The sequence below is a fragment of the Schistocerca piceifrons genome, chromosome 5, assembly GCF_021461385.2.
Source record: "Schistocerca piceifrons isolate TAMUIC-IGC-003096 chromosome 5, iqSchPice1.1, whole genome shotgun sequence".
Classification (NCBI taxonomy): domain Eukaryota; kingdom Metazoa; phylum Arthropoda; class Insecta; order Orthoptera; family Acrididae; genus Schistocerca; species Schistocerca piceifrons.
Genome location: NC_060142.1, coordinates 468,764,218 through 468,785,546, shown reverse-complemented (window position 1 = coordinate 468,785,546; position 21,329 = coordinate 468,764,218). Strand labels below are relative to the sequence as shown.

At 41.8% G+C, this 21,329-nt stretch overlaps 1 non-coding gene across 1 annotated transcript; it reads left to right on the top strand.

Annotated features, from left to right (window-relative positions):
* Nucleotides 1-3,786: 3,786 nt before the first annotated feature.
* Nucleotides 3,787-3,861, top strand: Trnai-uau. The gene has a single exon. It is a non-coding gene; the product is annotated as a tRNA-Ile (tRNA).
* Nucleotides 3,862-21,329: the final 17,468 nt, after the last annotated feature.

Below are 21,329 nucleotides of genomic sequence, written 5' to 3'. Positions count from 1 at the left end.
CCCTTCACGTTTCCACTTCGCTATCACATCGGAAACAGTGGACTAGGGATGTTTAGGAGTGTGGAAATCTCGCGTACAGATGTAGGAAACAAGTGACACACAATCACCTGACCACGTTCCAAGTCCGTGAGTTCCGCGGATGGCCCCATACTACTAACTCACGATGTCTAATGACTACTAATATGGAGTACCTGGCAGTAGGTGGCAGCACAATGCACCTAATACGAAAAGCGTATATTTTTGGGGGTGTCTGGATACTTTTGATCACACAGTATATTTTCGCCAGCACGTACTTATTTGAAGAATATATTTCGTTGAGGCAGCAGCGTAGTCCATCTTCTGAGCAGCTCGCATATAACGCATTTCTTTATGCGAGGCATTCGTGAAAGAAGCCCTGAGAGTGCGTCCAGTGATGTCCCGGCTCGAGTGGAATTCACAGGCACAGACGCGATGGCGCTAGCAGTTCACGGTGCGGTTTCCAGCTGGACATTTCGGTATAAACGTATATAGCAACACGTATTGCGCATTTAATGTAGAATACATTACCCTGTCTTATATAGCAACACGTATTGCGCATTTCATGTAGAATACGTTACCCTGTAGAAGAACGGTGGAGGGCGAAAAAAACTGTAAGTACTATTCACTAATATTACTTTAAACGCACGTTAGCCCCAAGGTGATTACTTATTTCATTTCCGGGCTTTTGTGATACGTGGATGACAGAGAGCCTGATCTAGTGTGGAAAATACAGTTCGACTTTGACTCGGTAAGAGGCGCGCGTGGTTTGTGACATTCGTTAATAAAGCAAGTGATAACTAGAGATCGGATTATAAACATCATAAAAACATTAAAATAGCCATGCAAATATCATGCAAAATGCTTAAAAATGCATCAAAAGTGCGAAATATGCATGATCAATAATAAAGAAACATGTTAGTTACTGCGTGCTCGAAGTCGAGCCTGTGCATATCAGTTACGAGGAAGAGCGACGGCCACACGAATAGTTGGTACATTTAGAACGCTGATATCATTTTCTGAATACTTTGTGGTAGAGGTTAGGAAGGGTGCCTCTCTGGAATTATTTTCTAAAAATTTGCATAATGGGGACGCATAACGTGTTTCGAGAATTGTTTCTTCTTTGCTGTTGTTATCGGTAACAAGTGGATGCGAGTCGAGTGAGTCGTAGCGAGACAATCGACACGTAAAGAACGAACTTCGAGATATATTGCATACAGAGGGGCAAGCTCAAAAACTTCGTAATATTTATTTAAAAAACAGCATAAAATCATGAATGTTTTTGAAAGCATTAACTTTTAATTAATACTATTGGACCAAAGCATCATTTACAATATATTTTACATTTTTCTACTATTGTAAACATAAACGACCGAGCAATGTTCCAAATGTCAAGACTGTGTCTTTGATCACTCAAAACATTTTCGAAAACAGAAAAGGACCATTATACATCAATTGAGGTAACTGGGCAGTATTTGAATTTGGGTGCTGTGTTGGCACTTATTCCTTCTGGCAAAGGTTCACCCATCCCATTAATAAAACTATCAATTTGGCACAAGTGCTCAAAGCCTGAGTTATTGTTTAACGTGTTTTTAAACTTTTCTTTAAGTTTTCTTTGGAATACCTCCAGCAATGAAGAGTCCATTAGAACAAATTTATTCATTAACTGAACAGATTCATTCAAAGCCAAACCTTGTGTTTAAAGCTTTCTAATACTTGCAGGTATAGTGAAAAATGAATGCTAATCGCAGCAATGTCTTTTTTAATTCCGGAATCATTAAAAGCTTTCTTGCACTGGTCAACTGCCAAGGTATCTGCACTATCGAAGTCGTTTACTACCCCTCTAATGGGCTCGAAGAGTTCATTGTACAACAGCACAGGTCGACCCACGTACCCCGACGATTCATCACTGGTTCGGGAAGTAAAGGCTCATTTGGTAGTTTTCCTCTGTAGGTCCTGATGCGAGCAGGAGCTTTTAGTCATACTTTCTTTGTGGATGAAACCAGTTCATTTATATTCGCCAACATGGAACGTACTTCTTCAGCAAGGCGATGTGCTCCATGAGCGAAGCACGTCACATGAATCAAATTGAGATAAAACACTCTGAGACTTTTCTGCTTTGATCATATAGGGAGCAGCATCTGAAATAAACACAAACACCCTTTAATCTGCAGAAGATTCTGGAAATATATCTCTAATATCCTCATTCACTAATCTAGCGATCGTAGAATTATTTACAAGTTCTTTGCAGGCCGCTAAATAGGAATAAGATGGCTCTTATTTTAAAGTACCAACAACTAAATTTGCAATGTAACGGTCACAAGTATCTGTAGTTTCGTGAACTGAAATCCTGATAATGCTGTCCTTGAGTTCATTGCGTATTTCTTCCAGAAAATGTACATAAGTTGTCGATATGTAATTTTTTCACAATGTGATTCAACTGGTATATTTCGATTTAAGAAATATTTGCGCAGGAAGCCTTTGAGGATAGGGTTTGTAAGTTTGTGAAGAGGGGTGATGCTTGCAATGAATGCTGCACATAGATCCAAGTTAAACCGACTCTTTTGGTTACCTTCGTACAAATCCCTGCTACTGAAACTTGATATTGTCAGAAGTTGTTGTCGTGGTCCTTTCTTCTGCATTGCTGTGTATGAAGACTTGTCTTGAAATGCTCGTCTACCTGAACTTTTTTTTGCACGAAACGTTTCTCTCTCAAAATCGACAATATAAAACAGTTCCGTCATATATAAATGTTCCAGGATGCTCAGCTATCCAAGAAACGACGATATTTTTTCGGACAGCATGGTGCACAACACGATACACACTACACTTCGTAAACACGTTCAACTGTGTACAAGTAAATAGTAAGCTAAACTGAAACAAGGGATGTGCAACAGAAAGCTTGTGTAGTTTTATTAAATTGTTGCAGACGCGTACGGTATGACAGCGAAGGAGATTTAACCGGGGACGCGTACGCAGGAGCATTCACTCTGTCTGCCTGTTCCTGTTCCTCTTGTGTAGTGATTTCGCTGGGCAGTGGCCTCTTAGTTAGCAATAGGACGGCGTTCTACGTCGCGGTCAATCTGTGAGACATCAAATCTAAATCGAGCTAGAGACAGCTCGTCTAAAGTTTTGAAATGTTGTAAACATAGAGCGAAAATATGCATCGTCACTAGTTTTTAGTTAAAGTATTCAATATCGGTGAAAAGGAGCCAAATATGCAAGTGCATATGCAACATGCAAATGCATATAAATCGGTCTCTGGTGATGACACCTTGGTGCTTTTTTAACTGTATATGACGGTAGTATCTGTTCCCGAAAGAACAGTTACCGTGGATGACCATGCAGCTTTGCTAGAAATGAAATGATAATTAAATAGACACCCTAGCTGCCCCGGTCGGGGCACACATTTTCAACATGTCCCGAATGAAGTGTATCAACGCCTGCTTGCAGCTAGGGTGTCTATTTAATTATCATTTCATTTCTAGCAAAGCTGCATGGTCATCCACGGTAACTATTCTTTCGGGAACAGATACTACCGTCATCTATAGTTAAAAATATGGGTTCCCGGCCTTTGACCTTCTTGTGCGAACGCACACGCTATGCCCGAACTCGTAGGGGACTTGGTAGATTAATCTGCCACGAGTAATGAGTATGATGGGCAAACATCTATTAGGCGCACTACGAATGTAGTGTTGTGGACATGTTGGGAATGTGGATTTCACGGGGAGCGTGCAAGGGATAAGTCCCTGCAGACGCACTATCCTCCGTGCCCGCGGTGGCTCAGATGGATAGAGCGTCTGCCATATAAGCAGGAGATCACGGGTTCGAGTCCCGGTCGGGGCACACATTTTCAACATGTCCCCAAGGAATTGTACCAACGCCTGCTTGCAGTTAGGGTGTCTATTTAATTATCATTTCACCTTGGTGCTTATTGTTAAGATCAGACACTGTCAGTGCAGTCTCAGTATTCCAGGATTGAGTATGAACCTGTAAGGTATGAAACTAGCCGCCTAATATAAGTACTGCAGCAGTTGACAGAGTCGTTAATAAAGGCTTAAAGTTTGTTCACAGTTTCCTCATACGATGACACGAAAATCTACAAGGAATTTCAACTGTAACAATGCTCAAACGCAATTAATGTTCTACATTTACATCTATAGTTATACTCGCCAGCCATCTTACGGTCGGTGGCGGAGAGTGCTTTATGTACCAGTATCGCTTCCCTCTTTTCCTTTTATAGTCGCGAATACTCCTCGGGAAGAACGATTGCTGTAAATTTTTCGCGTGAGATGTCGTGAAATTTACATAGTTGCAATGAATGCTGCGCATACAACCATGTTAAACAGACTCTTTTGGTTACCTTTGAATAAATCCCTGCTGCTGAAACTTGCTCTGCATCCTGATGCAGGGCGCCTCCCTGGCTGAGCACCTCAGTGGCACTTTCGCACTTACTGGATGAACCTGTAAACGAAACGCGCTGCTGTGCTTTGCGTCTTATCTACTTCCTCTATCAATCCTCTTTGGTACGGAGCCCAGACTAATGGGCAAAAGTTTTAATCGATCGACGGTTTTGTAAGATACCTCCGATGTAGATCGACTGTATTTCCTTATGATTTTGTCCGTGAATCGCAGTCTCGCATCTGCCTTACCTGTGAATTGATCTGTGAAGCTATTCCACTTTAAATCGCTATGTACGAATAGCCTTAGCTATTAATAATGACTATTTCTCTCTATTTATGCGCTATATGTCACATTGTATAAGGTGACTGGCAGTTGTCAATCTCTGCACCAAACGTCGATCAGCTGCGGCTCTTGCTGCATTTCTCTAGAATTTTCTATCGTTGCTATTTTTCCGTATACTTGCAGCAGCGTCACCCTCGAAAGGATTCGTGGAACTTCCGACGTTATGCACTAGGTCATTTATATACATTGTGGGAAGTAATTGTCCAGTAACAAGCTCTTGGGTACACCCTGTAGAGACAATTTTTTTTTGTTTTTTTTTTTTTTTTTTGTAATTTATTTTACGAGGACAGCTGCAGTAAAAATTTACTGAAACATATCTTGTTTTATGATAAAACAAACTTGCAGAGTGTCTAAGGTTAGAACGTTGATAACTCTGGATACATCTTCTTTTTTTGTCTCGCTACATTCTCTTGTCACTTCGATCTTTATCTGCTATTGTCGTAGCCTCCCCTCTGTCTGTACAGATCAAACAGATATATTCTGTTGTACTTATTCATTTTCTTGCATCAGAGCTAAATTTTTAAAAGTACTAATTTTGAAAGTGTCGGTGAGTTTGTGTCATGACTAGAGTCAGTTGGCCTCGACTTGATTTGTTTAGCCACCAATACGGCTATGTCGTTGAGATAACTACTAATTACCGTAATTACATAGAACCTGCTCGTTTTTGTAATCACAAAGACCGATGCACCAGTGCGAACAAGGCTGAAGCATTTCAGATATTTAAAATTTACGGTAGCAGAATAATCAACCAAGCCCTCTACTTCTAAAACACAATGTTTCGGGTTTTTCAGTTAGCTCTTGATCTGGACAGTCAAAGTAACAAGTGCCTTCCTACTCGAACTTACTATATGTTCGAAGTTTTCTCTCCGTTGACAATGACGCGTATCTGTTCTGTTTGCTAGAATCTCCCCAATCCCGTCATACAGCTGATCTAATATTCATTACGCTCGTATTTTGTTCATTATGTGGCTGTGCGGAATTCTACGGGTGTTGTATATGGAAATACGACATAGGCTAGAATCTAGCGTATCGCAAATGACATAGGAAAACTATCGTGTATCTTCCCAGATTTATGTGAGCTGCAACAGAGAAATTGCCTGTTCATTCTTCAAAAATAAAGAGGTCTTATGATTTGCAAAAAGCAAGTACTGTATTAAATATTTATCTTTTCCTGTACGTGGCTATGTGCTTCCTAGAGGTAATATATATGCTGTCGGACAACTCTCGTTACCTACATTACTCGAAAGTATATCATATGGGATACATGCTTTGAACTAAGCATTTTATTAAACATACTTAGGTGACCACCAGTACACCGAAAAATATATATTCTTCTTAATGAAACGTCGTTTCATGCTGAATGTAAGCGCGTAATGCCAGTGTTACCAGCTACTTGCAGTACACGCTGTCGGCTTAATTGTTACAGCAATGAAATTTCGTACACGCTTAAATGAAATAAACAATTTACTGACAGTGATATGGTAACCACCAAAATCACATAACCTAAATTTTTTCCTGCAAAAAAATATGTTTATCCTCTTATTTAAGCAAGTGCTCAAACTGTTGATCATGAAGTAAAAGGTATATTTGCAGTCGCCGTTCTAAAGAACGATGAACAGATGTAATTACAATGTATGATACGTTACAGCATGCACTTGTGATTCGACGAAAAATATCGTCTGGCTATTTGGGGCTTCGTCATAGACTACACATTTGAGTGCTGTCAAAAGAAAGATATCATAAGGAGTCATGTCGGGGGACCTCGTGGGCCATTTGACAACATAATTTGGCCCTTTCCAACGTCCAGGAAAGTTCTTATTCAGTATTTCCGTTGCAACATGGGACGAGTGAGCTGGACAACAGCCGTGTGTAGCCACATACACTGTCAAATATCCAGTGGTACGTCTTCTAGAATAACCAGTAGAATGTTCGTTAGAAAGTGTGCTTACGAATGTCCATTTAGAAGTCCAGAGTCGAAGTAAGGTCCCACAAGTAATTTCCTATGATGCCGCACCAAAAGTTTACTCTCCATGGCCGTTGATGTTGCATTGACGAAGTCAATGTGGATTTCGGCTGCACAGTAGTGCATGTATGCAAATGTATATCAGCATGGTTAGTAAGCATTGCTTCATAGGCAGAGAGCACACGTTGGGTAACGTAGGGTCGTCTCTCACTTGCTGAAAGGTAAACGGACAAATTTCTGTCCGACGTTTTAAATCACAGTCATCGAGCACCTGATGTAGTAACAGACTGTAGGGATGGAAATTCTGTCGATGCAGGGTGATAATGATACTCCTCTGTCTGATTCCACATTCCTTGACAATATGTTTCGTACCGCTGTGCGGATTCATTAGCGTCGTAGCCAAAACAGATTTTTCTAGTTCTCTCCCAGCTGCACTCCTCTTTATGTCCTCTTTTTGATGCTTAAGTAGCCTGTCCGCACTAGCGTTTTTATAATCCGTGAAACTGAGTGGCGCGTCGGACATTGGCGATCCGGATAGATAGTCCTATACCACTGTACTGTTTCTACGCCATTTCTTGTATATTCACCGTATAAAAGTAGTATATTCAACTTCTCCTCAATAGTGTACATGGCTGCATGCAACGAATGTTGAAGCAGAGCTAAGACGAGTAAATAGGCAAAAATGTTGGCATTCTCACGCAGTGTTGAACGAGTTCACTACTTCGCGGTTCCAGCCAACGTGCTCTCAAATTCTCGGACATTTCTCGAAATTTTTACGACGTGTTTCAACGTCAGTATTAACACGCTGTACATCACTGTAATTGTATACTCAAGAGCTATCGAATGCAGTTATGAAACGTTTACGATTCGATTTAAAAAATGAACTTCCTTCAATATTTCTGTTGAAACCAGTGCTAAGAACATCAACCAAACAAAAAATACGTGGCCCTCGACGCTCTAACATTTACCGGAAACCACGTTTAGATATGTGTAACCACTCATGAAATAAAAGGGGTGTTACGTCTTACGTGACTCATCCTATACATGTAACAATCAGTCAGACGACGTAACCAAAAATTATAATACAAAAGAGTTGTTTCTCGAAACACTCACCTGTACTAATGGGGGTGAGGACATCACCTCCCAGTCCCCCTACATAGGAAAACTTCTTTGAGTAACCAGGAATCGAACCTAGATACTCGACTTGGCGGCCTCACTCGAAGATAGTTCAGGCTGTCTCAGCCTGCGATACAGCAACAAAGATGAAAATTGGGTGGTGTTGCAGCAGGTGCGTACTGTTGTTTGACATACCGTCTACATCAATTGTTGCGCAGGAGCATGTACTTGGCCCTCTACCACCAGAAGACGGCCCGCTAGGAGGAATCGCGCCGCTCCCCCTCCCACCCACTTCATAAGTCACGCGAACGGCTAATCGCTTCCGCCAGCACAGTTGATTACTTGGGAAGCACACTGAAGTGCTGGTATTCACTGTTATTCCACGGGAGCGCAGAAAGGCAACAGGTAGTTCAATCTCTGGCTGGCGAATTGAACAATTATGTAACTCAGGTTTTCGAAATAAGTCAGTTTCATCTCCAGTACTGTCTAACGGGGAAAGGAGCAGAATTCATAGAAAGAAATTTACTGTTACGAGCAATTAGGACATTTTGGAGTTATAACGCTGACGAAATTATCGAAGGTGCTGTGATTGAGGAAAACTTTCACCAAACAGAATTAAAGGGAATGACAATGATACATAACACCTTTTCCTATTAATATCTAGTAGTTTAATGGCTTTTCTCAGTATTTCACCAAACTTTAAATGAATTATATCTGTCATTTCCTGTTTAACTCTGCATTTTCAAGCCATCTCAGTCTGCTCGCTACAGTAGGTAGTTCTCAATAATGGACACGTGTAATGGTGGGTGACTTCGAAGTGTGCCAGTCTGAGGAAACCTTGACTTTTCTGCCCTAGAGGCGTGGGCAGATCTTGAGGCGTGGGTGGACATGTGTCATGATTGGTGACCATGACAATTATCAGTTTGAGGTGGTTCTGATTTTCCCAACATTTTTCAGTTATAAAATTGCTTCAGAGGCAGTGACCTTAACACGTGTCATATGGGTGACCTAGAACTGTCAAAAAACCCATAAACGAGTGGGGTCGTAGGTACCATGCTCCCCTACTCTCTATAACTTCCCGTCTTTTGATGCGGACCTAATACGGAAAACCAGGAAACTGCATTCACTTAAGACAGACTTGATTACTCAGTAGGAGTCGTGAGATAAACAGCCTTTATTATGTTCTTTGGTTTCCTTTCGTTATCTCTCATACCCTTCAGATCACAAGGCTAGTATTCGTATTGGCCCCTGCTTCCCTTTGTGAACAGTTGCCTCACTTCTTTGCTACGGAATGGTAGGTGCTTGAGATCAGCTGGGGTTTCATCGAGTTGATGGTATAGTCAAACAATGGGAATGTTAGTTCCAACCAAAAGAATGCAGTATGTAGTACTTAACAACTAAGCCAATATAAGCAGGATTGATTCATCTGACAGGGGAGAAATCACTTTTGATTTACACTGGACTCAATGTTAGGTGCATTATCGTTTCCGATATCTGTAAATGAGCTTCTGTCTAATATTCAATAAGCAGAATTAGTTATTTTTGCAAACGGTACTAGCATTGTACATTATTTATATTTCTTCTGTTGGTCTATGTATGTCTGGATTGTACTTAAAATTATCGTTGAGTGGTTTTACGCAAATGGTCTCACTCTCAGTTTAAAAAAGACGCAACTTATTCAGTTCTGTGCAGAACTACGCCAATGATAAGTGTGACACATAATGAAGAAATGAGAACTAGGATGAAAACATAAAAAAAATTTAAATTTCCCTATTGATGAAAAATTAAACAAGCAAAAAAAAAATGTTTTTGAACTCCTAAAACAACCTAGTTCAGCCACATTCGCACTTAGAATAAGTGCAAATCTTGGGCAGAGACAAATCAGTAAGTTAATTTATTTTGCGCACTTTTATTCAATAAACAAATATTGAATAAAGTTTTAGGGTAACTCATTTTAAGAAAGAATGCTTCATTGCTGAAAAATGTGCTGCAAGAATAATGTGGTGCTCATCCACGGTCATCTTGAAGATATCTGTTTAATAAGTTAGGTATTGCAACTGTTGCTTCACACTATATTTATTCCCTCATAACTGACCCGCAACAGTTCAAAAGGAACAGTGATGTACGTGAATACAGCATCAGAAGAAAAATTACATTCTTTATCACACATTAAGGTCGTCTCTAGCACAAAAGGTGTGCACAATGCTACCCTCTAAAGTTATGCAATGATATGAATATCTTACAGGTAGCAAGATTAAATTTGAAAACAACCTGAAAAAGGTCCTCCTTAACAATTCATTATATTCCGTAGATGAATTTCTGTTCTGAGATGTGTAAAAGGCAGCGGATAGGAATTACTAGTTCACATATGAATGCGTAATGTAAACGTAAAATGAATCCCTGACTCAATGGTAATTTAAACTAAAAGCGTTACTACTTCTTTCTTCGATAAATATTTAGTGTTTATGTGGCTGACGAGTGATACGTCTAGTGAATGTCTTGTATATTACGGAAAGGGGATAGATAGATCGCGATCTTTTTATGTCTCGTTTGTTTCCTTTCTGGTGAAACAGAACAATTATAGAATAGCTTCAAGTTTGGTTCTTACCTTCACTCGCAAGTATGCTGTAAATACTCATTACTATGAAACTTTGTTCACTTGGTGACCGTACTGTACAGATAGCGTCCTCGTTGCCTTTCAAAACGTCCCGAAGGCACCTGAAGTCTGTTATACAAGAAGTCACACTCAATCTGCAATAGACCTGGTTATGCAGGAAGTAAGAATGGATCGAGTCTCAGGACACCAAGTTTGATCTAGCAGTCGGAAACTACCTACAAAGACACAAGAATGATCAATAACCAACGACATGCGACCCAGAAGGCAATGGAAACCACTGCAATAAAGACACATAATGCGCATCTGTATAAAGTATATGAAATGCAACGCAATATTGTAGAAAGGGGAAGAGGAAGCAGATGAAGATCACATGAGGTATAAAACACTGCGAGATGAGTATGACAGAGCACTGCAAGTACTAAGCCGAAACAAAGCCTCTGGAGTAGAGAGCACTCCCTCAGAACTGCTGATGACATCGGAGGCTTGCACAGGATATACTAGCGTAGGAAACAGCTTCAAATCAAGAATGAAATTTTCACTCTACAGCGGAGTGTGCGCTGATACGAAACTTCGTGGCAAATTAAAACTGTGTGCCGGACCGAGACTCGAACTCGGGACTTTGCCTTTCGCGGGGTAGTGCTCTACCAACGGAGCTAGCCAAGTACCACTCATGCCCCGTCCTCACAGCTTTAATTCTGCCAATACCTCGTCTCTTACCTTCCAAACTTTACAGAAGGTCTCTTGCGAACCTTGCAGAATTAGCACTCCTGGAAGCAAGGAGTTTTAATCTGCCAGGAAGTTTCAGCATCAAAACAGTCTTCGCACTGTAGACCACAACACACAACACAATGTGCATCTGCGAGAAACGTGCGTTTCATTGACAAAGTGGAAATTTCGGCGAAAACTGCCAATACAAGGAAATTATTAAAAAGGGCTGAAAATCCAACAAGAAGGTAACATCCCCTGCGTCGGAGCATGGAATGTCTGAGTGGCAGGAAAGGAAACATACTGACCGAAAAAAATCGCAACATTAAGAAGAAATTGTGTTACATAAACGAAAGTTGGTAGACGTGTTTCTACACCTGGAAGATGATGTCTGTTCTAATTTCACGTCTGTCGCATAACACTGGCGGTAGTAGCACCACAACTAAGATGCAAATGAGGTTTGCTTTAAATTTATACTGTAACGGTCGTGAGCGTTAGATACCTTTACGACTGTCGTGGTGAGTTGATGTTAGTCAAGAACACCTTTAAGACGTCAAAGACACCATTATCAACACCACACTGAGTTTGAATGACGTCGTGAAACAGGGCTACGAGAAGGTAAATGTTACTTCTGTGTTATTGCTGGAAGATCTGTCAGGAATGTAGACACTATACAAGATTGCTGGAGGCGGCGGTGACGAGAATACACAGTCGCAAGAAAACCAGGCTCCGGACGACTACGTGCACTGTCGAGATGGCTCTGGCACATCGTACAGCGTTTGCAGCAGGAATTTGAAAAGCAGTTGGCATCACAGTGACACAACGAACTATTACAAATCTATTACTTCAAGGACAGCCCCGATCCAGACACCGTGCAGTGTGCATTCCACTGGCCCGAAACCACCGCCATTTGCTACTTCAGTGGTGTCAAGCGAGAGCTAATTGGAGGGCAAGGTCGAGGTCTGCTATTTTTTCTGATGAAATCTGATTTTGCCTCGGTACCAGTGATGACAATGTGTCGGTTAGGAGGACAGTTGAGGGACTAAAACCAACATGTCTGCATGCTGGACACACTGGACCTACACCTGGAATTTTGGTCTGGAGTGCGATTTCGCATGACAGCAGGAACACTCTCGCGGTTATCCCACAAACCCTGTGTGCTAATTTGGGCGTCAAATTGGTGATTCGATGAATTGTGCTGCCATTCGTGAACACCATTACAAGAATATAACGCTCGCCCACATGGAGCTGTTGTAACCCAACATGCTCTAAGAGTGAAGGCAGGTTGCCTTGGCCTGTTCGATCACCAGATTTGTCTCCAATCGAGCACATACAGGACATCATCAGACGATAGCTCCAGCGCCGTCCACAAACGTTATTAACCGGTCTGTACTGAACACCCAAATGCAACAGGCATGGAACTATATTCAACAGATGACGCCTGGCAACTGCAGAATACAATACATGCGCATTTGCATGCTTGCATCAACATGCTGGCGGTTACACCCGCTACTAACTTACCAGTATTTCACATTTGGAACTGCTTCTCTTACGCCGGCTCAGCATACAGGGAAGTGAAAAAAACCTTCGGTGAAATTAAAAGAAAAGGTGGTAACATTAAGACTGCAACGGAAGTTCCACTGTTAAGCTCAGAGGAGAGAGCGGATACGTGCTAAGAGTACATTGAAGGCTTCTATGAGGAGGAAGAGTTATCTGATGTGACATAAGAAGAAACAGGATCGATTTAGCAGAAATAAGGATTCCAGTTTTAGAATCAGAAGTGAAGAGAGCTTTGGAGGCTTTAAAATCAAATAAGGCAGAAGGAATAGACAACATTTCATCAGAATTTCTAAAACCACCAGGAGAAGTGGCGACAAAACAAGTGTTCATGTTGGTGTGTAGAATCTATGAGTCTAGCCACATACCATCTGACTTTCAGAAAAATATCATCCACACAATTCCGAAGACTGCAGGAGCCGACAAGGGTGAGAATTATCGCACGGTCAGCTTAACGGCTCTTGTATCCAAGTTGGTGACATCAATAATACACAGAAGAGTACAAACGAAAATGGAGGATCTGTTAGATGGCGATCAGTTTGGCTTTAGGAAAGATAAAGGCACCAGAGACGCAATTCTGACATTACGGTCGACAACGGAAGAAAGACTAAAGAAAACTCAAGACACGTTCATAGGTTTGTCGACCTGGAGAAAGCGTACGACAATGTAAAATGGTACAAGATGATCGAAATTTTGAGAAAAAGAGGGTTAAGCCATAGCTAGAGACGGGTAATATACAATATATACAAAGGTCAAGAGGGAATAATAAGAGTAGGCGACCAATAACGAAGTGCTCAGACTAAAAAGAGTGTAAAACGAGGATGTAGTCTTTCGTTCCTACTATTCGAGCTGTACATCGAAGCAGAAATGATGGAAATAAAAGAAAGATTCAGGAATGGAATAAAAATTCAATGTGAAAGTGTATCAATGATACTATTCCTGATGACATTGCTATCCTGACTGAAAGTTAAGAAGAATTACAAGATCTGCTGAATGTAATGAAAATCCTAATGAGTCCACAATATGGACCGAGAGTAAATTGAAGAAAGACGAAAGTAATGAGAAATAGCGGAAATGAGAACAGAGAAATACAAAAATTCTTAGGAAAAGGAAGGTCATATGTGCATGAAATCAGAAGAAAGACGGGGAAGGTAAAATGGAACGGATGCGGGTAAATGTAAGGAAATCGAAAAGGAACGATCATCGGAATAATAGACTCAGTACAGAGAAAAATAAAGTAAATTAAAAGCAAACGTGTCAGCATTGAGAGTTCGAAAAGAATTCCCCCATTAACTGCAGAGGAGAGAACGTGTAAGAAGACAGAGTTCACTAACGGTCTCTGTAATGGGACGGAACTGTCTGTTGACGTTGTAGAAGAAGTAATGGATATCGCTTTGGAAGACATGAGGGATCCAGTAATAAAGTATGGCAAAGCTTTTGAAGAGTAGTGATGCAACAAGCAAGATGTGGTAATTTGTAAAATCTTTGGAGCAAGTAGCAGTTAGTAAGGCTAGTGAGCAGAATCTTTGAGACTGGAGACAGACCATCACTCATCGCTAGAATATAATTCTCATCCAAACAATTAAGAAGCTAGCAGAGCCAGATAAATGCTAAAAATATTGCACGATGTGCTCAATAGTTCATGCATCTAGGTTGCTGGCGAAAACAGGACAAGAAATTAATGGTCTACTACATGACGATCAGTTTGCCTTTACGAAACTTAGATGTTCGAGAGAGGCATTTCTGACGCTGCGCTTTATATTGGAAGTAAGAAATGAGGTTTATGAAGACACTTTCAGAACATTCGTCGACCTAGGAAATAGTGTTGCAAGATATGTGAAATTTTCAGAAAAACAGCTTTACGGTGTAGAGAGAGAATGATAGGCCAAGAGAGAAGTTTCGAATTAAAGTGGACCTAAGGGTGGCATGAAATCTTTATCACCTATTGTACCCGAGTGTGAAAGAATGAGAATGATAAGATCCGCTGCTGACATTGCCATCCTCAGTTAATGTGAATGCAATGAACGGTGCAATGACCACAAGCCAACGTTGACAAAATAATGATCATCGGAAGGATGTCCGCGGATCGTGGTCTTGCGGTAGCGTTCTCGCTTCCCGCGCACGGGGTCTCGGGTTCGATTCCCGGCGGGGTCAGGGATTTTCCCTGCCTGGTGATGACTGGGTGTTGTGTGTCTTTCATCATCATTTCATCCTCATGCACTCGCAAGTCGCCGTAGTGGCGTTAAAGAACCTGTGGAGCAGCGGCCGAACCGCCCCGCGAGGGATCTCCCGGCCACGAATGCCATACGCTCATTTCATCGGAAGGATAGCCTCAGTTCAGAGAAAAGTAAAGGAAATTCAAATCAAACGTGTCAACATTGAGAGTACGAAAAGAATTCCCGCGTGAAGAGCAGAGATTAGTTATAAACTTGATAGCAAAATTGAGGATCACGTAACAGATGGAATGAATGAATTCAGTTACCTTGGAAGTAAAATAATTACTGTGGGACAAAGCAGGGTGGATATAAGGCAAAGCCAAAGGGTGCATTCCCTTTCTTTATAAGTCAGATGTTTTATGTGCCTCATCCAGCAAACTTCCGGATTGTCCTTGTTTTCATTATTAAATATGGGTATTCCTGATTAATCTCCAGAACTGATGAACACTTAAATATTCCAGTGCTTGTGCAATGTTCTCTCTTTTTTTAGTTACTGTGGCATTTGCCATCTTAACTGATTAACTTGTGGTGGCTACCCACCGTAAGGATTTGTTTCGTTTTCTAATTACGTCTATTTGTCCGACTATACGTCTTATCAAACTTTCAGTTCATTTTCTCATATCCGCGCGAAAAGATTTCCAAATAGATCTGTTTATCATCGTTGCCGCTGTTCGTTAAAAATTACGCCTTTTCTTTAGTAAATGCTTTGTTCCATTTGAAGTATCCTTTTCTTTAACTTACCTAGTACCAGAACTTTTTGCTCTTTGTGTATTCATCATTGTTAAATAACTGTATTTATGGTACATACTGAACATGCTGGTAAATTTAATATAGTATACCTGCCTCAAAGAAGGTTTCATAATCTAATGTTTCGGCTTCCTGCCTGATGAGTCTCTTCATTATTATTATAATTATTTTCTTTTTGCTTGGCGTCTATTTTTACATAGTTACGACTTCTAATTATAAAGTACCTTAGTACCGTCGCATCACATACACTTTCTTCAAAAAAGGGTTCTAAGCACTATGGGACTTAACGTCTGAGGTCATCAGTCCCCTACACTTAAAACTACTTAGAACTAAATAATCTAAGGACATCACACACATCCATGCCCGAGGCAGGATTCGAACCAGCGACTGCAGCAGCAGTGCGGTTGCAGACTGAAGCGCCTAGAACAGCTCGGCCACAACGGCCGGCACACTTTCTTCAGTTTATGTAAAATGTTGTATATTTCATTTAGCCCTTACCCATTCCATTCCCTATATAGTTTCTACTGGAAGAATATGTTAAGGAGAAACATGTTTTTATTCACGACAAGTTTTAGTAACACACTAGCTCCATCATTTGAAGTAACTTATCCGATGTTTCCAACTAAACAGTTATTTAATTTACGTATAAGCTATATCTTTTAATATTATAAGTCGTCTTAGCACTGCGCAAAAATTAACATGTTAGGGAATATGAAAAAATCTACATCTAGAATACTCGCCAATAAAACTGATACACCACGAAGATGACGTGCTACAGACGCGAAATTTAACCGACAGGAAGAAGATTCTGTGATACGCAAATGATTAGCTTTTCAGAGCATTCACACAAAGTTGGCACCGGTGAGGACATCTACAACGTGCTGACATGAGGAAAGTTTCCAACCGATTTCTCATACACAAACAGTAGTTGACCGGCGTGGCCTGGTGAAACTTTGTTGTGATGCCTCGTGTAAGGAGGAGAAATGCGTACCATCATGTTTCCGACTTTGATAAAGGTCGGATTGTAGCCTATCGCGATTGCGGTTTATCGTATCGCGACATTGCTGCTCGCGTTGGTCGAGATCCAATGACTGTAAGCAGAATATGGAATCGATGGATTCAGGAGGGTAATACGAAAGGCCGTGCTGGATCCCAACGGCCTCGTATCACTAGCAATCGAGATGACAGGCATCTTATCCGCATGGCTGTAACGGATCGTGCAGCCAAGCCTCGATCCCTGAGTCGACAGATGGGGACGTTTGCGAGACAACAACCATCTGCACGAACAGTTCGATGACGTTTGCAGCAGCATGGACTATCAGCTCGGAGACCATGGCTGCGGTTACCCTTGACGCTGCATCACAGACAGGAACGCCTGCGATAGTGTACTCAACGACGAACCTGGGTGCAAGAATGGCAAAACGTCATTTTTTCGGATGAATCCAGGTTCTGTTTACAGCATCATGATGGTCGCATCCGTGTTTGGCGACATCGCGTTGAACGCACTTTGGAGGCGTGTATTCGTCATCGCCATACTTGCGTATCACCCGGCGTGATGGTATGGGGTGCCATTGGTTACACGTCTCGGTCACCTCTTGTTCGCATTGACGGCACTTTGAACAGTGGACGTTACATTTCAGGTGTGTTACGACCCGTGGCTCTATCCTTCATTCGATCCTTGCGAAACCCTACATTTCAGCAGGATAATGCACGACCGCATGTTGCAGGTCCTGTTCGATTGCTGCCCTGGCCAGCACATTCTCTAGATCTCCCACCAATTGAAAACGTCTGGTGAATGATGGCCGAGCAACTAGCTCGTCACAATACGCCAGTCACTACTGTTTGATGAACTTTGGTATCGTGTTGAAGCTGCATGGGCAGCTGTACCTGTACACGCCATCCAAGCTCTGTTTGACTCAATACCCAGGCATATCAAGGCCGTTATTACGGCCAGAGGTGGTTGTTCTGGGTACTGATTTCTCAGGATCTATGCACCCAAATTGCGTGACAATGTAATCACATGTCAGTTTTAGTGTAATATATGTGTCCAATGAATACTCGTTTATCATCTGCAGTTACTCTTGGTGTAGCAATTTTAATGGCCAGTAGTGTATGTATGCAACTACATACATACTTCTCAGTCCACTGTACAGTGTGTATCGCGCTCGGTATCCTGTACAATTTCTAGTCTCCCTTTTCCCTGTTCCACTCGCAGAGTGAGAGAGAAAAGCAGCTGTACGAGCCCAAATGTCGTTTACTTTGTCAATTAGGTTCTTATATGATATAAACGTTGGAGGAAACAGAATTGTCTGACATAGATGGTGGTTCCCTAAGGTCCTTTGTAGCGTTTGTAACACCGAAAACGCAGATAAAGTACTTCCTGCACTACCCAAAATTCTGCTCCGTTTAAGATTCGTTGATAACTTGTACTGTGTTTCTAATTCTGGATCTGTAATCTTTATTACAGAAACTATAATTAATATACATATTATGACTGAAATAGTGTATTTACTTGTGAATGTATATAACTGATTGTGATTATATTGTAAGTCTTGTAAACTGCTGGGTAATAGCCAAGGGAATTTTATTTTTAGTGTATCGAGAGCAACGACGAAATGGCAGTAGCTGTGCCGATGTTTATCTTTGCCTATGGAGAGTCTGTCACACTGCGAGCAGAGAGGAAGCAGAGCAGCTTGAGTCGTGAAAGGGTGCGGACCGTTTGTCGGCCACTCCCACAGACGCGGTGTGCAGCTATGATAGCGCCAGTGTAGGCGCACCTGATTCGTTAACCCGCGATTACTGAGAGCACGGTAGCAGTGGACAGGCGGAGGAAGCTGCTGATCTGTTCTACCTGTTGCCTGTCCCATAATTATCCGTGGCTCTGGAGACGACTCGTGGTACTCAACCCCAGCAGAAGCAACGGTGGCAGCTCATTATTGTCGTCGGCTGCATTCTACGTCGTCCACACAGCTACATCATCGTAAGATTGTTACTGATATTGTACAGGCGTTACCCAGTGGCATTTCTTTCGCAAACGTTAATAATTTTCCTCAATAATAATTTGCAATACCTAAAACTTGTAGGGCACCTGTGTTAGTATTGTCCTCAGACATTATTACCTAGTAGGGTCCTTCTATTTTCCATGCAATCACCGTGTGTCTTAAAAATGTAAAAATTGATTAACTAGTTACTGCCAGTTTTGTGTGTTTGTTAATGACCTCTTTCAGTCTAAATTTTGGTCCTTCGGTAACTGCTCATTCTTGTATTCCATAACAGAGGCTTAACTGATTTACAGTTTTCAGTATTAACTTCAACCACTTACATTAATTAAAATTTCGCTTGCAAAACTTACAACTAAATATACACCACAAATTTATTTAGCTTAGCGAATGACTTCTGCTGGCTTGGTGTGTACCTTATTGTTATGTGTGGTGTGCATACTGTAAGACCTTCGGTACACACACCATCAGATTATTTGACTTGTCGCTCTAACGAAGTAGGCGAGTGTCAGTCTTATCATGGCGTGTTTATCTTCTACCGTTAGGTCAGACGATAGAAATGCCACTTGCACGCTTAGAGTAGCAGATTGATGGTGACCAACTTTAAACAGAACTTGATTAATTTTCACACACATTTATTAAAATAATAACTATCATAAACCTTACTTAACTTGATTCTGGATGCTATTTACAATTGACAATCTGAAGTTCCTTTGCTCTTGGTACCTTAATTTTATTCTCAAATATCTCTGATACTTGACAAAGTGTCTATACATTTCTCTTCATGGCTATGTACAGGAATATGATAATCTTATTAGGCGCAGACTGAAACTTGACTATAGACTGATGCAGACAAATGCAGACTAATGCAGACTGACTAATCAGAGGTCTGTACACTCGTTATAATACCTCGAGCGTTCAGGTATCACTGCGCGAGTGTGATCCGCGAGGAGAAAAGGTTCTACATTAGCAGCTATCTCACTGGTCGCGTTACATATTAATACGCGGATCGGCGGAAGCAGAATTTGGTCCGTCTCTAAGACAGCGCCATCTCATAGTGCGGAGATGGACGAGCGCTGCGCCTGCGCTGTTGTGCTTAGCGGGGCGCGCTCTAGTGGGAAAGTTGTGTACGCGCTGACTACGCGGAACTATGTACACAACATTATGTTAAAAGTAAATCAGTTGTTCATTTGTTAAAAGTAAATTAAATCCAGTCTTTCAAAAATTAAACGTAAATTGCTTGCATTTCTCCAAATTTTCCATTACGTTACGCTGAGGTTACTGAAACTCATTTTTTATGAAACAGTCTTGGTTACAGTCAATCGTTTATTTAACCAGCAACTCCATTTAACTTTACTTCCAAAATTTAGTACTTCAATCCAAAGCCCACAACCGCCTCTGACTCCTCAAACTCCTCTCTGGCCAGACATGGGGGTTGCACCCCTCTACCATCCTCCACACCTACAAATCCTTAGTCCGTCCCATCCTCTGTTATGCCAGTCCTGCCTGGATATCTGTCCCCCCCCCCCCCCAAATTCTATAAGTCCCTCCAGATCCTTGAGCATCATGCACTCCGCCTCGCCTTCTGTATACGCCTCCCGTCCCTCACGTGGATCCTCTATGATCTCATTCCTTTCCCCCATCTGCTCCTATTCCTCGAACATACCCACATCCTCTACACCTCCCACCGTCTTGAACCCCCTCACCCCCTGGTTGCTCCTCTCCTCTCCGATCCCTGCCCCCTGCCACGTCTTCACCGTTGTGTCCCCTCTACCCTCCATCTCTACACCCTACCTCTGTCCATTTCCCGGGCTCCCTCTCCCCCCCTCCTTCCATCCTCTTTCTTCCCCACCTCCCCTCTCTTTGCCCCCTTCTCTCCCCCGCATCCTTTACATTTCCCTCCTCTGCCTCCTCTCATTCCCTCTCGCGTCTGCCCTTCTCCCCTTTTATTAGTCCTCTCCCTCCTTGGTTCCCCCCTTTCCGTTTTTTCCTCTCCTCCCTCCTTGTTTTTCCCCCTCCTGCAGGTCCCCCCCCCCCCCATTTGCCTTTGGCTCGGGAGTGTTGTCTTTGTGCTGCCACTTTCGTGCAGTGTTCTACAGTGAGTGTTCTACAGAGCATGTTTTACAGTGAGTGTTCCGTGTTGTGTTTTTTGGGACTAGTTGCGAACGGCCATCATACTGTCGCTGGGTGTGCCTTTTATCTCTTGCGAACAGAAACCAGACTGTCGCCATGTTTTTTAATTGTGTGTCTACTATGTTACTTGTCTGATTCCTGTGTATTTTATCTCCATTGCCAACCCCTTTTGCTTTCTGTTTTAACTTTCCGCAATTTTACGCCATTTTACACTTTAAATCACCGTTTTATCGCCTGTTTTTCCTTGTTTCTTTCTTCTTCCTTTATTTAAAAAAAGTCTGTAGGCTGTAGAGCAGCGTAGTAAGCTGCTGCCAACCCGCCCCCTTCGGGGGGAATTGAAAATCAATGAAGAGAAAAAAAATTTAGTACTTCAGATTAACTAACTGCTAACTCAGTGCTTTCTCATTCATTTATTTTCTTGCAAGCTGTTGTGTTGTGGAAAGGCGTGACAACATTCTGTTGCCACGTCAGTAATTATTTGCTTGAATTTCTTTGCCATTAACTTTCTTAAGATT